This window comes from Leopardus geoffroyi, chromosome C1, assembly GCF_018350155.1.
Source record: "Leopardus geoffroyi isolate Oge1 chromosome C1, O.geoffroyi_Oge1_pat1.0, whole genome shotgun sequence".
NCBI lineage: Eukaryota > Metazoa > Chordata > Mammalia > Carnivora > Felidae > Leopardus > Leopardus geoffroyi.
Genome location: NC_059328.1, coordinates 155,440,959 through 155,460,858, shown reverse-complemented (window position 1 = coordinate 155,460,858; position 19,900 = coordinate 155,440,959). Strand labels below are relative to the sequence as shown.

At 38.1% G+C, this 19,900-nt stretch overlaps 1 protein-coding gene and 1 long non-coding RNA gene across 5 annotated transcripts in view; one reads left to right on the top strand and one right to left on the bottom strand.

Moving 5' to 3' along the window:
- The window catches only part of LOC123599017, a 125,384-nt gene extending 113,694 nt beyond the window's left edge, over positions 1-11,690 (bottom strand). For all 4 annotated transcript variants that reach the window (XR_006712935.1, XR_006712933.1, XR_006712936.1 and 1 more), the window contains exon 1: positions 11,582-11,690. This is a non-coding gene — a long non-coding RNA (uncharacterized LOC123599017). The remainder of the gene's footprint in view (positions 1-11,581) is intronic.
- A 279-nt stretch (positions 11,691-11,969) lies between these two features.
- Positions 11,970-19,900, top strand: part of LOC123599015 (sodium channel protein type 1 subunit alpha) — a 157,042-nt gene continuing 149,111 nt past the window's right edge. The window contains exon 1 of the mRNA XM_045480070.1: positions 11,970-12,101. The gene's annotated coding sequence lies outside the window, so the exon portion shown is untranslated. The remainder of the gene's footprint in view (positions 12,102-19,900) is intronic.

Below are 19,900 nucleotides of genomic sequence, written 5' to 3'. Positions count from 1 at the left end.
AGGGAATTAAAAATGTATAGCAATAGGCATTTAGGACAAAATTACCTCACAACACAAAGTGTATGTACTATTAGCACTGATGTTATTTATTTATGTGTAGCTAGAATTACATGCCCACATAGGACCCAGGCTTATGAAAATATCTGAAAGATTTTCTCAGGGCTGTAAGAAACTACAACTATGCAGAAGTCTGTCATGGGCTTTCCTGCAGGGGTTCTGATAATCCCCGCATGGCTTCTTTTGGTAGAGATGCATTAGCAATATTCAATCAATGGTCTGTGCTTGTTGATACAAGCAAGTGTCCTCTCTAACACACACAGGCTCAAAGAGAAGGAGCTCAGTCTTCTTGCTAGAAAATTGATAAAGAGAGTTATTTTACTAGAGGGACCTCTTAGCTATACTCATAAGTGGAGCAACCACTCATTCGTTGTTGGCTTCCTGAGGATATATTTTCAAGATGGAATATTTTCCACCTTCCATTCTTCATAAGGGTGGCATCCCTCACCAGTTTCCGTGGTGAGGCTTGAATATATTCTTATCTTCCATAAAAAGTCATTTAGGTCAGGGGCACCAGGTGGCTCAGTCGGTTAAACGGCCGACTTTAGCTCAGGTCATGATCTCACTGCTTTTGAGTTCGAGTCCAGCGTCAGGCTCTGTGCTGACAGCTCAGAGGCTGGAGCCTGCTTCAGATTCTGTGTCTCCTTCTCTCTCTGTCCCTCCCCTACTCGCGCTCTGTCTCTCTCTCAAAAATAAATAAACTTTAGAAAAAAAATCACTTAGGTCAAGTGTATGGGTAGATATACTTTGGAACTTTAGAGCCTCATGAAGTGCCTTAATGAATGTTAAGTTACACACGTTTCAGAATTCCTCACAAGCCTCACCAACCAGGAGCAGAAAGACCTTTTAAAATCTTGCTTTATGTCATTAAGTTTCTTTAGGATGTTGTTTTTGACAGTAAGCTGCTAAAAGCTGCTATGTAGCCCTTGAAAAATTCTTTTGCAACCTAGGAAAAAAACCATTTGAACTCTGCAAATTCTATTCTCATGAATGTGGTTTTTAAAAAAAGATAAAAGTAAAAGAGTATTGTAGTTTTAAAATATATATGTGTGTATTTTATATATATATAATATACAATTTTAAAACTTGAAGGGATTCAAATGCATTTAAATTTAGTCTCGGTTATTTTGTACATGATTACACAGATTCACAGATGGGAAATATATTCAAGGTCATACAAGAAAAGAGAATTTTAATGGTATAAGTAAGACTGTAAACCAAATTTTTTAAAGTTCCAAATCAAAACATGTGCCACGGCATTACATTGCCTTGTTTCATAATTTCTTGATAAATGGTAAATTTAAGATGATAAAACACTATCTACTGATATGTACTAAGTAAAAATGTTAAGTCATAAATTTAGACACTCCAAGGATACTGCAAACATATTAAAACTAAAGACTCATAATTTTCTTGGGGCAAAGACATTGCTTAGTTTTAAAATATCACACATAAATCATTTATCTAATGAGTTTCATCTTATTGCCTTCATTTCTTTTTTTAAAAAAGTGTCTTCAGTCATTGAAGATGCTAAATAAAATGCATCAACAGAAATTAATAGGCAATAGAGCTTGATGAATTCTCCTAGAGAATATTTTTATAATGAAAGCTTGGCAACTGTTCCTGTGATTAATCATGATAATGCACAATCCCTCAGGCCCTAGATAAACTGGCCTATTCCTTTTTTCTGGAATATTCCTCTCTTTCCCTTTTTCTTTCAAGAAGGATTAACCACTCCACCCTCTCCATACTCTTCTCTATGAAATCCACCCCCTCCACTTCTCTATCCAAATCCCACTTTCCCCAAGAAGATATCTTACACCCCCAGAGGAAGTGATCTTGTTATTTGAATTCCAAAGTGCTTAAAATTTCCAGCCCTCAGCACCAATCATACAGTATAATATCATCATATATTCCCCAGACCATAAACATTCCAAAAGGATTTAGCTGTATGTCCTAAAAGATAGGTGTGGGTAGGGGAGTCAATAAATATTCCTTGCTAATAGCTAGAGTGAATACAGCAAATGGCTAAGTACATCAGAAGCAAGGATACTTTAACAATGCAATCATCAGTGGGTCATTGATTAGCACACATACTGAACGTAAGGTTTCTCTATGAAGAAGGGACCCTCCCAGCCCCACCTTTCCTGTTACAGACAAGTGAGAATAAAAATGAACTTTAAAAAAAGAAGCCCAAAGAGAAGCTTTCCAATTTAGTTTAATCTGAAGGGTTAGTGGCTAAAAATAGTCTTCCTTTGGCTGACGAGAGATCAAAATTCCCATCTTTATGTGAGGGAAACAAGAAAGATAGAAGTGAACTTTATTAACTCAACACAGGCTCGGTGACTAACAAGTATTTTGCCACTGAAATTTTCAACAGTTGTATGAGAGAGGCATTATAATTGCCATTTTTCCCCTATAAAATTTGCCCTGAATGCTAGGGAACCAGGATTACAGAGAGTATGTGTTTTTAATATTCATTAATATATATTAAATGTTATTTATTGAAAACTAATAATTCATTAGGGCTCAAAGATTAACTATCAAACTATTAATATACTACATTTTTAAAGATGTCTCATATTAGTAAAGATACATTGTGTACCAGAATAGAAATGTTTTTTCTTTTAGAGCGCTAATCAAAATCAAATTTTATCTGCCTTCTGTATTTGCCAAGCTAGCCATGTGGGGCAATAGCAAAACTGGGGTTTCTTCCAACCTCCAAATCCTATGATTGGTTGATTTATAATGGAATCAGAGGCAAACTTTTTTCTACCTAATTAAGCTTGCTGATGGAGTAGTTTTTTGTATATGCAAAATTTGCTTGCATTTGGAACCTTGTTGCCTGTCCTCTGAAAAGAGGGCAATGTTTTCCAATCTGAAGACATTTGCAGCTGTGCAACTAGTTGACTAATCACTTCTGAGATTTTCTTCCCCAAAATAAAAATCATTTGGGGACTAATTGTTACTCAGAGTAATAACAGAGCTTGGCATTTCTGAAGATCTTTTCATCACTGGATTTCACAAGTCTGAGCCCCTCTCTGAAATCCTGAACCTCTCTCCTCCAAAAGCCCACATGGAGGTCTGAATGGTAACAGAGATTCTCTGTGGCAGGTTTGGGGTTAGGATTGGACATTCCTCACCCACACTTTTCACCTCACACCCATGTAGCCTTCCACTTGGCTAGTAGATTCCTACAGTAGGAAGTGCCACACAGAGCATTATGTGCAGAGCTCCAAGACTCAGGATGCATCCCGGACTCATCTCAGTAGAGGCCTCGCTCAGGTCAGTGGTAGCCTTGCAGACCTCACATGGATCCAGTGAGGATCCAGGTCTCTAGGGGATCAAATACATGAATGTGCTTTGTCAAGTACTAAGCACATTCATACAAATGTAAATTATGATCCACGTTTATCTGTCATTAGTTCAACATTCTCATCAACTTCTCCATTTATAAAATGGCAAGAAGATGACTTAGCATATATAACGTCACTATGCAGAACATGTTTAGAGGTTTTGCTAAATGGAATACACTTTGAATTTTTTATAATCCAGCTATATCTACAAAAACAAAACCGGGCTTTTATTATTCATTTCGATACTTGATTCTTCGCTTATGTGACCCTCGTCAAGAAAACCTGCGTGTTGACCAAGCCATAGAGACAGCTAGGTATGTGGCCTCAGGCAAGTGTTTCTCCAACTGGAAAAGTTGAGGGGTGAAAATGAGATGAGGTGAAAGGAACAAATGGGTCTGGGTACCCAGTTCAGCATCTATATCTTAATCCTCTATCTCCAGGGAAACTCTGGCCTTCAGCAGAGAGAGCTCTGCTGGTTTAGAGTTCCATGTATCAGATTTTTCACATCCGAATGTATGAGGGGCCCACACTTGCCGTTTGAAGACAGGGTTTCTAAAGCTGGGCTCCAAATACAATAGCGTAATTTGGAAATCTGACTAAAACTGTCTGAGGACTTTGCAGAAGCAATAAAGGACGGCACCAAGTGTGTGTGTTGACTGCTTGATTTGCAGATCCACAACAAATTTTACCAAGCACACTGAGCAGAACAGAGGCCCACACTAAGAAAACATAAATTCCAAAAGTGAATTACTTAATTAGAAAAGAAGGGTCAGCAAACTAACTGTGAGATCTGGAAAGAGTTGTGGGCATTTTTTCTCTGTCTTTTTTTAATAAAAGGAGAGGTAGGATAGGTGGTAAAATCTAACACCTATCACAAGCATATTATGAGAATAAAATGATAGACCAACTGTGAGAGTTTGGGGTAACTAAAACATGTAATATAGGGGAAAAATATTAAGTTTATACTCTGTTAATAACAGGTAACATTTCTGTAATTTTTTGAAATAGTCTACCAATGTCTAGTTTCTCGAAAGAAGGGAGTATTTTTTATATCCAACATGTGGATTTAACAAAATATGTAGAGAACAAAGTAGAACTGCTATAATAACCAGATTATCATTTTTTTTTAAAGTCAAACCATTGCTTGCAATTGGATTTTTGAAATACGGATATTGCTTATTTTAAAAAATAGATTTTTGGAGGCACCTGGGTGGCTCAGTCAGTTAGGCATCTGAGTCTTGGTTTCAGCTCAGATCATGCATTATCTCACAGTTGTGAGATAGAGGCCTGTGTCAGGCTCTGAGCTGAGTGTAGAATCTGCTTGGGATTCTCTCTCTCCCTCTCTTTCTACTCCTCTCTCTCAAAATAAATAAATAAACATTTAAAAAAACTTAAAATGAAAACAAATAGATCTGGAGGGCACCTGGGTGGCTTAGTCCATTAAGTGGCCCACTCTTGATTTTGGCTCAAGTCATATCTGGCAGTTAGTGAGTTCAAGCCCCTCATCGGGCTCTGTGCTGACAGTGTGAAGCTTGCTTGGGATTCTCTGTCTCCTTTCTCTCTGCCCCTCCTCCACTCATGCTCACTCACTCTCCCTTAAAAATAATTAAACTTAAAAAAAAAGAAAGAGATTTTTTGTGGAAAAACTGAATGTAAAGACAACTATTAAATGACATTTTCAATGAAAATTTGGCCATTTCTTAACAAATTAAGCACCTTTTTATAGGATATGTCATTATTCCTAGTGTTTAATAAATCCATATTTGTGTATGCTTGGCTTTCTTAAAGTAGATGGGTTGATCTTCATTGTTTTAGTAATCTCGATTTTTTTTTATTGCAAGGAATAGTTATTGAATGCATACTGTGTCCCAAACAGTCTCCATTTTCGGTGTGAGAAATTCAAAGATGAATAAAACACGGTCTTGGTTTCTAAATAGTTAACCAGTTATTTGAGGAAGATGGTATAAAAGCAAATGTGTTTAAGAAAGTGTAATATAAACATACCAGGGCTTTCTGAGTCATGGTAACATCTCAACAAGCAAAAATAATTCCCATTTGAGTGGGGGGTGAAGGGATCAGGAAATGCTATTAAAAACAAAAAACAAAAACAAAAACAAAACCTTAAACCTAAACCTAACAGGTTTCACTGATGACAGGGAAGGAGTGAGGATGGGATGGCAAAGGCAGGGGTTGTTGGGGTGACCAGAGATGAGTGATCCCAATGGAGAGAACAGTCTCCATGAATTCACAGAGGCAGGAGATAGTATGAAGGCTGCTCGTATCTGCAAGCAATTCAACGAGACTGGAACGTTGGCCAAATAAGAGGGTGGGAAGTAAATTGTTTCTTTTTTCTTTTTTAATTTTTTTTAAGTTATTTATTTTTGAGAGAGAGACAGAGTGTAAGCAGGTGAAGGGCAGAGAGCAACAGAAACACAGAATCCAAAGGAGGCTCCAGGCTCTGGGCTATCAGCACAGAGCCTGACGTGGGGACACACTGTGAGATCATGACCCGAGCCGAAGTCAGACGCTTAACCAACTGAGCCACCCAGGCGCCACTGTTTCTTTTGAATTGGTCTAATTGTTCATAGATCTAGAAGGGAATTCCTGAGTATGGCTTTACTATGCCTTTACAGTGGAGACTGATGAGAAATAGAATATGGGGGTCCTGGAAAAGAGAAGACAGAGCAGTGGTGCCAGCCCTTTAGGGCTATATTAGAAATAATCTAATGCATTGGACAATGAACAAGGTTTGCACATTCTTAGACTCAACTTGGAGGAAACCAACTTGGAAAAAAGGGAAACACCCAAAAGGGCAACTTACTGAATACTTGGCCCCTCCTTCCTTCCAGGCACCCATCTTTTCTCATCCTCCCATCTACACACATACTCTGACCTAGATGATTCTCCTTTTTACTCAAAAACTTAGAAATTCTGGAGTGTGTGTGTGTGTGTGTGTGTGTGTCTTTAATGAAGAGAGGCAGCTGGGAAGGAGAAGAGAGAGCTTTTTTTAAAGGTTGCTTCTTCCCAGTTTAAATAGAACACCTACTTTGAATATGCCCCAGCAAGTTCAGAAGAGAATCCAAGACTGAAAAATATGGAAAGGCAAAATGATCAATCTACAAACATCTTGGTTCATTAGCCACTAAGTTCCAGAACCATTTTAAATGAAAACAGTCTCTGGATTGCCTAGGGGTTGATCCTCAACACCACAGTATCAATCAACCTGTCTCTCTCATGCACACACACCACTGACACTAAACCCTCTGGGAAATGTAAACAAGCCGATTAGTTGGCCTATTAATGTTAAGCCAGACAATTGTTATTCCCTTCCCCCTTTTTCCTTATGAAGAGAACCCCAATTTTGTTTGAAACATCCATTGGTCCAACTTGAAAGCTATTTTTCCCAGCCTCCTCCCTTATTCCTATGAGCGGGCATTTAACAATTCTGGCCAATGAGACCCAGGAGGAAGTCTGCTGAAGAGTTTCTGAAAATGTTGCTTTTTTGATAACAAGGTTCAACTCCTTTCTTCCTGTGCCTTCCTCCATCCTGCCTGAAATACCCAAGTGATATCCAAGCATTTGCTGGGTGATATGATCAGAATGAGTTCAGAAACCAACCTTTCAAGGTTCATATAGATCAGCCATGTTTCTCATGGCATGTGGAACTGCTGTAATGTGGGGTATTGTAAAATCATGCCTGAATTCCAGGTGCTACAATGTAAGAATTTGAAAATCTATACTAAAGTTTCTCTGATCTCTAGATAGGCAAAAAAGGATGTGATCCCATTTTCAGGTGCAAAATATAATCAGTCATTAACACAGGAGAGCTATCCTCTCCTCCCACCCATTCAATCCTCAGTTCTCTAATCCCAAAACATAATAATTGGCCAGAGATGATATATTATTTACATGATTAACTGCAGAGATGAAAGGTAGACAGAGGTAGCTTGGTGACCACAAAACTTATGCTCGCTTTTGAGAAGTGGCTGCCCAGCTAGGGACAGTGTTTCTCAGCCTTCCATTGCATCTAGGTGGAGCTACATGACCATTTCTCACCATTCGAGTATAAGGCAGTCAGGGGGCACCTGGGTGGCCCAGTCAGTTGAGTATCCAACTTAGCTCAGGTCATGATCTCACCGTTCGTGAGTTCAAGCCCCACGTTGGGCTTTGCACTGACAGTTTGAAGCCTGTTTCGGATTCTGTATCCCTCTCTTTCTGCCCGTCCCTCTCTCTCTCTCACTCCCCCTCTCTCTCAAAAATAAATAAATATTATAAATAAATAAATAAATAAATAAATAAATGCCAGTCATGTGTGTCATTTCTGGGCTGAAAAGGTAGGTATAATTCTCACAATGTCTTTTTCCATCTGTTGGCTGACTTAAGTACCTAGAGGCAAGAGGAGCCACAAAACAGAAGGATCCAGGATCCATAAATGATCACATGGAAGGCCACCTGCCAACTAGGAACAACCACACAGAACTTTTCATGAGTAAGAAATACAATCTAATTGTGCTAAGCCACCAAGACTTGAGGGTATATTGTTGCTGAGGCTAGGGTTAGTCTAATTAATATGAAGGGCGAAGACAAAAATCTCACTAAGCTAAACCCGAGATAACTGAAAAAGTACTAAAGCAATTGAGCTGACCTAGAAATGATTAAATTTTCTACCATTAGAAAATGGGACATTAGAAATTAATTTATAAGAAAATGAAGATATTTGCACTTTTGCTCTCCCCTGAGTTTGTGACTTGTGAAACTCATACCTGCCAGGTACTAAATATACTTTAATTTGCCATCTTCAGTTAGGGTAGATATAGTCTGCTTTTCTGCAAAGAATTTCCTGTATTTACTCCTGTTAAGAGAGTGAAATGAACACGATGTTCCATGTGGCTTTTCAGTATAGTAGAGGCTACAGCAGTATTCCATTTTTTTCTGAATAGGTTATTTCAAGGTGATTGTGACTTGGGTTCAGAAGTCAGCTATCTCCCATATAAAAGTTGAGTTTAATAGAAACTAAGAATGCCATCATTTTGGTTTGACTGGGTGGCTCATTTGGTTAAGCGTCCAACTCTGGTCCAGGTCATGATCTCGCGGTTCATGAGTTCGAGCCCCACGACAGGCTCTGTGCTGACAGCTCAGAGCCTGGAACCTGCTTCCAATTCTGTGTCTCCCTCTCTCTCTGTGCCTCCCCTACTCACAGTTAGTCTCTCTCTCCCCCTCAAAATAAATAAACATTAAAAAAAAAAAGAATGCCATCATTTCCTCCCTAAAATCAGAGAGTTTCTAATTCAATCTGCCCAGGAATTTTCTATAAGTTTCAAGTGAAATTTTTTGTTTGAGGGGCCACCTTGTTTCAGGTCCTTTTAAAGATGTCAGCATTATTCCTTGTCCCGATATAAAGAAAAGCTTCTGGTTCAGAGAATCATTTTTTGTGACCTAATTGGAACATCCCTTTCATGGCCCAGCAGGGAGCCACATGCTTTTCAGCCTAGCTAATTCCAGCAAGACAATAGGCAGAACCGAAAAAAAAAACAAAGTAAAAGCCTCTATTCCAAATTAGTGAGACACCATTTTACTTAATAAATGCAGAAATTTCAATCCAGTGCCCATTTATTCTTCTATAGCCAGAATCTTTTCAGAAAGAAACTACTTCAGACATCCTTATCTGTGGGGTGAATATAGGGTGAAATGTCACAAGGAATTATTTTCTTTTTTCATTCTGAAAAGTTTATCTGCAGCTTTCTCTTTGCATCCATTTGACCTTAGTGTAATTATAAACCCATTGCTACCCAAGTAATGTTCTATTGCAAAAGTAGGATAATTTTTTTTCTGTACATCTAGACATAAAATGAGAAACTTTTTGCATCTTCTGGAAGATAAATCAACTTAGACTAAATGATCATGCTGAATGCTTTAGAATTTTACCAGAATTACCAAAAGTATATGCTAAGGGAGAATGGATGCTGGGAAAGCAGCCTCATTTGCCTTAAGAACAGAACCCCAGCTCTACTGGGAGAGGAATGTGCTCAGCTAAAAACAATTATTCCAGACTCCTCACCAGGAAGGGTGGCATTTCTCACAGTTATGACCTATAAGACATAAGTCACAATCTCTAGGCAATAGGGAAATCTCTTGGAGAAAGAGCTGATTCAGCTGGAGTTTGCCTTTTGCCCTTTGCATTTCCTGTCCTCCTGGCTGGAATACACCCTGGATGCTGGAGCAGTGGCAGCCATTTTGAGACCACAAGGTAACAAATCAGAGGATGAAGTCCACATGCTAAGGATGGTTAAGAGGAAGGAAGACCATGGGTTTTCCCAGGACTGTGAAGTCTCACCTTAAGGTCACTTAACTTAATGTCACTTGAGAAAAATCCTCTATTTGGTTAACCTGGTGAAAGTTAAATTATCTCTGAGGAGCTGTCAAACCTATACCAGGCTGATCCAATTAGATTGTAAGGAGAATGCTATTTTTTTTTTAATAAGAACAGTTTCCAAACAAGTATTTCAGAAGCATTTGTTTACTTTGGTGACTATTAAGCTGATATACTCATAAATCACTTTTATACATTCTTTAAAATGACTCCAAGGGACTCTACCTGGCAGTAACATATGCAACTCTCACATATGGATCATCATGAATGCATTTCACCCTTCCATTTATTCATTTAGTAAACATTTATTGAGGTTTCCAGGAAGCACCGTGCTGGGGTCAGAGATGCAAGGATGAAAAAAAAAAAAAAACCTGCCTGACTATAAGAGCTCATTGTACTTGAGAGTAAGAAGACAAATTATTTTTTAAAACATTCTATTTTCCAATTCTTTGCTTTCTATGGGTTGTTTATTTCATGTACATTAGCTCTCCAAAAGAGAGCTAAGTCTAGCTTCACGATCGACATTAACAAAATAAAAAGATCTGAACTACCAACGTAGTGTCCATTGCCAAATGTTCAGAATACTATTTCATCATTTGAAAATTTAATTAAATGTTGTTTTCATATGTTCATTACACTTGTGAGAAATAATTGAATAAAATTTCTCATTCCATCCACTGAGGGGATTGATTTTTCTAAAATCAGACTACTGCTATCTATAAAGCAGGTATTTAGTGCTACTCCACTTTGTTTTCTGCCATTTCTATAATTTAAAAAATCATTTTACATCAGGCCTTTACATCAGTACTAAAGGACAATTATTCGCTATAATATGGTAGACAAAATACCAGTGAGGATCAGGAAAACCACTTTCCACTCACCTCTTCTTCTGAGCCACCTTAAGCACATCATTTAACTTCTATCTCAGTGTCCTTAAGGGTTAAATAATGGGGTGGAATTAGATCACTGTGTTGTTTCGTAGACCTAAAATTCTCTTATTTCCCTGCTCTATTCTCAGTGTGATGCATTAGCAGATAAGTTTCCCAGCTAAAAGCAGCACATTAATATTATTTTTAAATGATGCATGGCTTCTCTATTTCTGTTGCCTCGGAAATTATATCTTAGCCCATATCCCATATCAAACCACAATTTTATATATAATTAAACAATATACTATCATCTTATATTAATAGTATCATATCATTGTACTCAGGATCAGAATATAAGACTGGTTTTATTTCTTGCTCTTAAAAACGTAACTTGTATTGCACACGCTTGAGATAATTGAATGAAAATTAGATGGAGAGTACATTGTTTTTAATTTGCTGCTTAAAAGTATCCTCCAGATATTTAGGAGTGAGCCTAACACAGCTTACTTAAAAGCACAGTGATCTTGCCCCATTCTGAGAAATCGCTTTCAAAGTCTAAAAAAAGATTCATTGTATACAAAACCTGAATGCTGAAATTCCTATCTTCTTAGTGTCAACAATGGAAGTAATTAACACATCTGACAGTTATCTGCAAACCACCACAGAGAGGTACCTGATTTTCCTATTACTTTCATGAAAATACCTGAAATTGAAATGCATTAAGCACAACCAATTTAACCCACCCCCTTCTGAATTTGATAAAACAAGATTAAAGATGCTATTGTCTTGCTTGCAAAACTATCTTCAAGGAACATAAACACTCCTTACAAATCTTTTACTTATCCTACAAACCAACTCTTTCTATCCTACAAACCTCCAACCTCCAACTCTTACTCCAATGATATATACACATATTCCCCTATACTCACCACAATGAGTTAAAGGTAGACAAAAGCTCTCGGTAGCAGCCTTTGAGCCATTACTTTGCTTTCCCATTCCCTTCATTTTAGGTGTCATGGCACAGTACTTTTAGATAGCAGTTCAGTCTGTTACGTTTATTGCAAACACCAAAAGAGGTGTCCTGCACTCACTGGAAAATGCAGCTTTTATGCTTCTGGTCATTCTTCCCACAAAAACAACAAGACCAGTTTCGGAGCTATTCTTAACTCTCCTTCCAAAACATTTCAAAAGAGAAAGACAAGATTTCATGATTCCCATGCAAACTCCCAGCCTGCCCGCCTGCCTGCTGCTGCCAATACTTCTTACTCTTGCTGGTGATGACATTCAGCGAGCTCCCCAGCCCCGACGCTTCGTTATGTAAGGCTGTCTAGGTCAAGTGTAGGAGACAGACTGCTGGCCTGTGAAAACTCATGGAACTGTTCTTTCAGATTAACACTTCAGGGGCTATGGAAGCTGGAGGAAGCTGAGCTTTTACTACATCTTTTGGGGGTAAATATTTTTGCATGATTCAGTGGTTTATATGCTATAGTGTTGGCAGATGCCTGTCAGCCATGCTGAGAGGTGCAGAGAGAAATTACTAAGGGATGCCAGTTTTGTCAGCATGCTTGAATGAGCATAGGAAGTCTTGAAGCAATCCTAGCTTTGAGACCCTTAAAGAGCAAATGAATCATAAATTAGGATTTGCTTATCAAGCATCATCTCTAGCCATCGAGGAATGAATGTTGATTTGGCTGTTTAAACTCTGAATACAATCCATTTGCTGGGAGGTGTTACAGGAGAGCGCTATTAGCTCTAAGAGATTTACTGCAGTTCTCGGCTGTTATGTTGCCCTTGTCTGATGGCAAATTTGCTTCCCTTGTAAATAAGCTCTATGTTTTCCTGTATTTGTCTTCGGCTGTGATTGTTTGTGATAATATAAGAAGGAAGCCTGCAGAACCTGGCAGTTATGTGACTTCAACAAATAATAAATCCTGTCTACTTAGTTCCAAGGTGAATCCTGCAGTAAAAGCGCCATTTGATACTAGCACTGAATGATGTTGGGTTAGCTTCCCCGGTTCAAACTGCGCTGTGTCTCGGGGACTTGGAGGCATGATCCCAGGTTTGACATGGAAAGTTATTCACTCTATGAGTAAAATTAGAAACCGTATAGCGTTGATTCTGTTTGAGACTCTCACACTGTGTCCTGCTATGGGAGTTAGTTAAAATAACAGGCTCTTATTGAATGCTGCAGAAAAGCCTGGAGAAGTGGCAGGGGAAGACTGCAGCAGCGAAGTGATATTGGCAAGGAATTTTAATAAGATTCAACCCGAGGTCATGATATAACAGATGGCACCTAATTTAAAAGATAAGTGTGTATTTAAAATGTTGAAGACAGACACGGCACATTTGAGAAGATTTGGCTTCCTGTATGCCCTTGGCAAGAGAAGTTCAGTGTCTTGGACAGGATGTCATGAGTTAGGAAAATAAAGGCTGTGTAAAGTGTCTCATGATGTTAAAGAGGTAAATGAGAACCTGAAGCTTCAGCGTCCGTTAAGCGAGGACTGACATGGGGTGGGTTAATGACAGCACAGTCACTAGGCAAACAGGTAGTTTTTAAGTATCTGAAATTTCTGGCATTAATTTTCTTGAATTAAAGGAATGAAAATGAATGTTACCAAAATGAATTTCCTGCAGGGCACCTTTCACTTCATTAATCATGATTAACAGTAGCACATTGATGCTCTAAGATGGGATTATGTTGCTTATCATTTTATGCTATATTTAATTGATTAAACATGGACATGTTTTCCCAAATAATTTGAAGAGACAGTTATGGTCCCTCAGGGCCTGATTTTATATTACTGATGTCAATAGGCATTTTCCCCATAGACTTAGCTTGGCATAAGAACCCCATCAGACCAGGTTTTACTCGTTTGGTGCTTAGAATATTCCTCACAAACAAAACGTTAAAAATAATGCATGCATATTTAGTCATACTTACAATCGTTGAGTTCATATATCTTTAAGATAACACTGCCAGCATTCAGACGTCTATGAATGATTTTTATTTAAGACTGCTTTTATTGGCTATTTTCTAACAGATTCTTTTTTCTGTTAATGAAGCTTAAATAATTTATATTAATTTCTTCATTTCTAAAGTAGAAGTGATGAGTTAAATGAGGTCTAAAGTTAGTTTTGGTTCTGCCATCTGTAGATTATTTTCCTCTAAGTGTGAATTAGCGTTATTCATTAATCTGTGCCAAAATGAGATCATATTTTTAGTGAGATTATATTTTTAAATACCTACAGTATTAAGACAACCTTGATTGAGGACCTACCGAATGCTGGGCCAGCGGTTCTCAAAGTGCAGTCTTCTGAGCAGCAGCAGCACAGGCATACGTGGGAGCTTGTTAGAAATGCAGAGTCTCAGGGAGGGGGGACCGCAGCCCTCCGGGTGACTGTGAAGGATGCTGAAGTTTGAGAACCATGATGCTGGGCAGTACTTTGGTTAAATATCATGAAAATAGTTTTTACTACCAACAGTCGAATGTATATTACAGAACTGAATTCTCTATTTTTCTGGCGGCCCAGATTTCTCAAGGTAAGTGGTATCTGTTTTAAGGATTTATGCAAGTATTTAGTATGTCTTCAGCCTAAATTTGTCCGTAAGAAGCTTAATTTTCCAGCAATTCCATTTTTAGCTTTTAGAAGTTACACGGTGTAGTGGGAAAACAGTGAAGGACCTATCTCCTCTGTCTCTTCAGGAAGCAGGTCCTTCTTCCTCACTGTGTGACTTGGCACCTGTCACTGACCCTCTCTGATGTTCAATCTTTCATTTGTAGAATATTATGTTGGTACACGTCAGGGCTTCTCAGCTCCACACAATTGACGTTGGGGTCAGATAGTCTTTGTTGTGGGGTCTGTTCTGTACATCATATAGTATGGCACAACATCCCTGTCCTCTGCCCACAAGGTATCACCGGCAACCCTTAACTGTGACAATCAAAAATATTTCTATGAGCTCCTTGGTGGCTCAGTCAATTGAGCATTCAACTATTGATTTTGGCTCAGGTCATGATCCCAGGGTGGTGGGATTGAACCCCACATCAGGGTCTGTACTGAGTGTGGAGCCAGCTTGGGATTATCTCTCTCTTCTTCCACCCCTCTCTCCCTCTACCCCCTTCCCTGCTTGTGCATGCTCTCTCTGTCACTCAAAAAAAAAAACTTTCTTTTCTAGATATCAACACATTTCCTCTGGGGGAAGAATTGCCCCTCCCACCTCCTCCTTCTCACCCCATCCCCTCCCCACGTTTGAGAATCATTGGCCTAGGTCAGCTCCCCTATGTAAAGTTCTATTATACTAAGTAGTACAATAAGTGCATTATTTCTCCTTTTGGAAACAGGCGGGTTCAAACTTAATAAAATAAATAGGTATATATGTCTCTCTTGTGTAACCCATGTGTCAGCTGAGGCCTCTTTGCCCTCTTGAAAATCCAGGTATAGTTTGCTCAAATACCTACTGATCCACAGTGTGTGAAAGTCCCAAACTCTTCTTCAACTTCTCAGGGACTTAAAATCTAGCATCGCCCTCTGTGTCCTGGGGTCCTGGTTCCATGTATGCTACCTCGTCATGCTTAAAAAGTGACCTAGATTCTTTTTGTCACGAGTTTCTACCAGAGATTTTTCTATACCAAACATCTTTGGGTTTGATAGATTTCAATACGGATTTGGGTTCTTCCCCTCATTTCTCCTCTTTCTCTCCCATCTCTACGCCTCATCCCCTTCCCACAAGATGTTCTGAAATCTCCACATTCTTCTAGTGTCCACAGCAGTCCAACTTTCTGCAGCTCTTATTCCAGATTTAAATCCCAGACTCATCAAAGAGCTTAGAAGATCAAGGGTTTCCAGTTTAGAACCATCTTCCCTTCATGGAAGGCACTTGGGGTCATATTACATAAGCATAAAATCATAAAATCATGGGGCTGGAACAGATATTTAACTTCATTTATATGTCTTTAAAAGTCATACTGAGTAATAGCTCTTGGCCCTTCAGATTACACATTTGCATGCTAGAGTCTCAGAATTTTAAATTATATCTGCCTCAAACAGTTCAGCCATTCAGTCCAGACATTTTATGAAATTGATATGCATGGTAAAAACAGGTAAGCCACACCACACCACACACCCACACACACGCACACACACACACACACACACACACACACGCATGCATAAACACATATTTTTTTCCCAAGTGTTACAAAGTCTTTTCAGGACACTGTACTATAAATTCAGATTGTGTCCTAGGATATTTGTGAATTAAGGGACTTAATCTAAAACCTGGATATAAAAAATGTATCAGGTAGCTATATGTTAATTAATCAAAAATAATAGCTTATATTTGAATGATTACATTTGTATTTCCATGTAATTTTATAGACATAATCCTTTCTGAAACCCACAGCAACCCTATAAGGTAGGTCCCACCACCATTATCATTTTACAGATAAGAAAATAAAACTCAAGATCTTCAGATGCCAAATCTACTTCTGTTCCCACTCTTCCATACAGCAAGACTCACTAGTGTATGTAATTTGAACACACTGGCGAATATAACTTCTAAGTGTTTTTTGATAAAGACTTATTTCAAGAGTCTTCCTCCTCTAGAGTAATTCAGAGAGCATAATGGCTGATATGTGGTACCAATTCTTTGCTTTAGTTGCTAGGATTAATACATTTTCCCGGACTTATCATACATTTATTTGTAAATACACTTAATTAATTATTTTTATATGTATTACTAAAGTACTTATGGAATGACTTCAACACATCATTAATTTTTTTTAATTTAATTAAATGTTTATTTTTGAGACAGAGAGACAGAGCACGAGTGGGGGAGTGGCAGAGAGAGAGGGAGACACAGAATCCGAAGCAGGCTCCAGGCTCTGAGCTGTCAGCACAGAGCCCAATGCGGGGCTTGAACCCACAAACCGTGAGATCATGGCCTGAGCCGATGTCAGATGCTTAACCAACTGAGCCACCCATGCTCCCCTCAACACACCATTTATTATACAAGCAATGGTAACATTTATTATGTCACTTAATGCTCTCAAAATCTCCAAAAGGATGAGATTATTCCCCTTTTTAAGAGATGACATTGAATTCAATTTAACCGAAACTTGAGTTTTAGCAGAGTTACTGCACTGACCCAGCCATCTGCTCGGTCTTCACGAGAAAAAGTGGAGCTATAACAACAGACCATCTCTTCTCACTGCTGTGCCTCTGTATATGGCAGAGCACTGAGCATATACTGAGTCTCAGTAAATATTTGGTGAGTGGATACTGAATAATTATCATTGCTATCTAGTTCCTTTATATTTCATACTTTACATAACACTATTCGCCCCAGCCAGTTAAATAGGAACTTGCAAATGAGATCTAAAAGAGAAAGTCTTCCTTCCAAAAGGCAGAGGTAGGTTCATGTAAGGCTGTAGTGTATTTGGAGCTCTTTACAACTCAATCATTCATGCTTTCTTTATTTACCTTAAGAAGATCTTTTGGGTTTGATATAGAGATTTCTCAGACTGACAAAGTGAAAAATTATTTCCTACATCAAGTATAAATTCTTCCCTTAAAATACTAGTTTCCCAACAACAGAATCACACAGGCAATTCCAACTTTATCTGATCTTAAATACCCAAAAAGAACTTGAAAGATCTTTTATTCCATTTTATTTTATTTTTATTTGTGAAGTTGACCTAGCATGTTCTATTAGTTTCAGGTGTACAACATAGTGATTCAACAATTCCACATAGTACTAAATGCTCACCACTATAAATGTAGTCACCACATGTATACCATTTTAGAATATTCAGAAAAAAATGTATTCAATAATAGAAGATAACTTAAACACATATTAAATACAGTAAATTCCAAATAACTTCGTAGTATATGTGAATGCCATATTTTTTTTTTTTTTTGCAGCTGTGACTCAGCTCAATATTACAGTCCTCTGTTGAGAGTGGAAATGTTCAACCTACATCCTATCTCAGGACAGTTAGGGGTGCAAGCTGCCAATCCATCCCGTTCCTTACCACTTATTAGCTTTATGATGACAGGCAATTTATTTAAGCTCTCTGAAAATCTGTTTCTTTAGCTCCCAAGTGAGAACCATCCTACCCCCTGGTAAGAATTTAGAAGGGATAATGTATATTAAGCAGGGTCTTTCACATATTAAAAGCGTTCAGAAAACAATACTTTACGATATTTGGCATTAAACACTCCCAAATGTATCAGGCTGTTGCAAGGAGTCCTCTAAATCTCCTTTGAACAACTAGACATTAATATAAGTACAGACTCTGGGACTCAAAGTTGCTGGATTCAAGGACTGATGTTCAAAGAACTGAGTCAAGAACTGGTGAAGAGGTGGGTCAAGGCTAGCCACAAATGGACAATTACCTACTCTTCCCTTGCCCCTAAAGATACTTTAAAAAATGCCCCTAAGATAACTAGCCAGCCATGTGTCCAGCATTTTTATATATTTTTTTTTAAATGTCAGCCCCTGTTCTTAAAACATATATATTATCAGGGTAAATAATCCTTTGAGAGATTTGAAAAGCCTCATAAGTGTAGAAACTTTTTCTTCAGAGTAGAAGAAACAACTATTAAGAGGAAAAGTATGTTCAGTGGAAAAGAAATTTGAAATTACACTTGATTTAATTTATCTTGAAAAACAATTTGGACCTAAACAAAAAACCAAATTTCTACCAAGTCAAGGTAAATTCTTTGACAACCGAGAGACTAAATTAAGTAATTCCTCAGATTTTTTTCTAATTCTAACATTCTTTGTAAATGAGATTACCTCTGGGATGTAGTCATCCGCATATCAACTAGATCCAAGATGATTTGGTATAATAGACCTGTTTCATGTGTCCACTGAATTTAAAGGAAAATAAGTCACTCTTAATGTTACTGTTTTAATAATTTATCCTGAAATGCATCATTAGTCACATATGTCTCAGAATCCGGAATTTGTCTGTTAAATAAGCTGGTTTGCAAAAACCTCATCATTTTTATTTTTTAAATGAAATTATAGTTCTCTGATAAAGTGACATTATACTTAATTTTTATGCCCACTAAGTGAAATTGTGAAATAGGATATCTAGAAGAGTTATCAGTGTTCTTTTGGGATTCTCTCATTTTGGAGTGCAAAGAAAAATAGTACAGGTATCAATCTTCCATATGAAATTTCCTAAAGAATATCATTGTGATTATCTGAGATTGGGAGAAGGGAACATGGCAGTGATAGTAAGAGTGTTTTGGTTTCAAATGTGCAGTTTCTAGTGAAAACGTTAGAGAAAACTTTTTATCTGTCAGCAAAATCAGGACATCAGAAAGAAATATTTTGGTCTCCAGATTTACAAAATACGTCCTCCTGACAATTAGTCAACCTCTCACACACATGCACCTTGTCTGAAGTGGTTTTAGGAGCAAATAAGCCAATTATGAGGATGCCATTAGTATTGTCAGTAGCCTTATAGCAAATAAATGGCTCCCTCAAATTGGTGAAAACAAAAGGACAATATTTGGTTTTAGTTTCTCAATGTCATCTTCTCCTGGTTTTCTTGTGAACGTGGTTCCATCTTTCCTTCTGGAATAGGTGTGCCGGGACCTGGGTTATCTGGCACCTGACCAACCTCTCCAAACTCTAGCTGCTTCCACAGACCCAATCTTACACCTGTCTGTACATGATATCTCCTCTTCTTAGAATGCACCTTCTCTCTCTTGTCCACACGTCTGTGCTTCTCTTAATAAACTCCTTTGGGAAACCCCCAAGGGAAGTCAAGACTTGGTCTAGATTTCACTTCCCGGTTAACAAAGAAAAAAGCTTGCTAATTCCTGATGATGGCAGAGGTGTGGGCAACAGATATCTTACCCTGTTGCTGGAATGTGAAAAGGTGGGAAGTCAGGCAATATCTACCAAAGTTAAAAGACCCACGCCCTTCCACTCAGCAGAGCCATTTCCTAAGAAGATATCCCACAGAAAAACTTGTCGAAGTGGGGAAAATGTTTGAAAAGTGATGCTGACACCAGCATTGTTTAAAATAACCACAAAGCAAAACAAGAGAAACCAAAAAACTAGAAAGAACCTAGGAGCTTAACATTTGAAGACTGGTTAAATAGATTTTTGGTGTATCCCTCTATATGCATACCACAGTACTCTTTCCATAATAACAAGGAAAAATTTTTGAGATAAATTATGTAAGTCAAACAAGATATACATCAACAGATAGCATGATGTTGTTTCT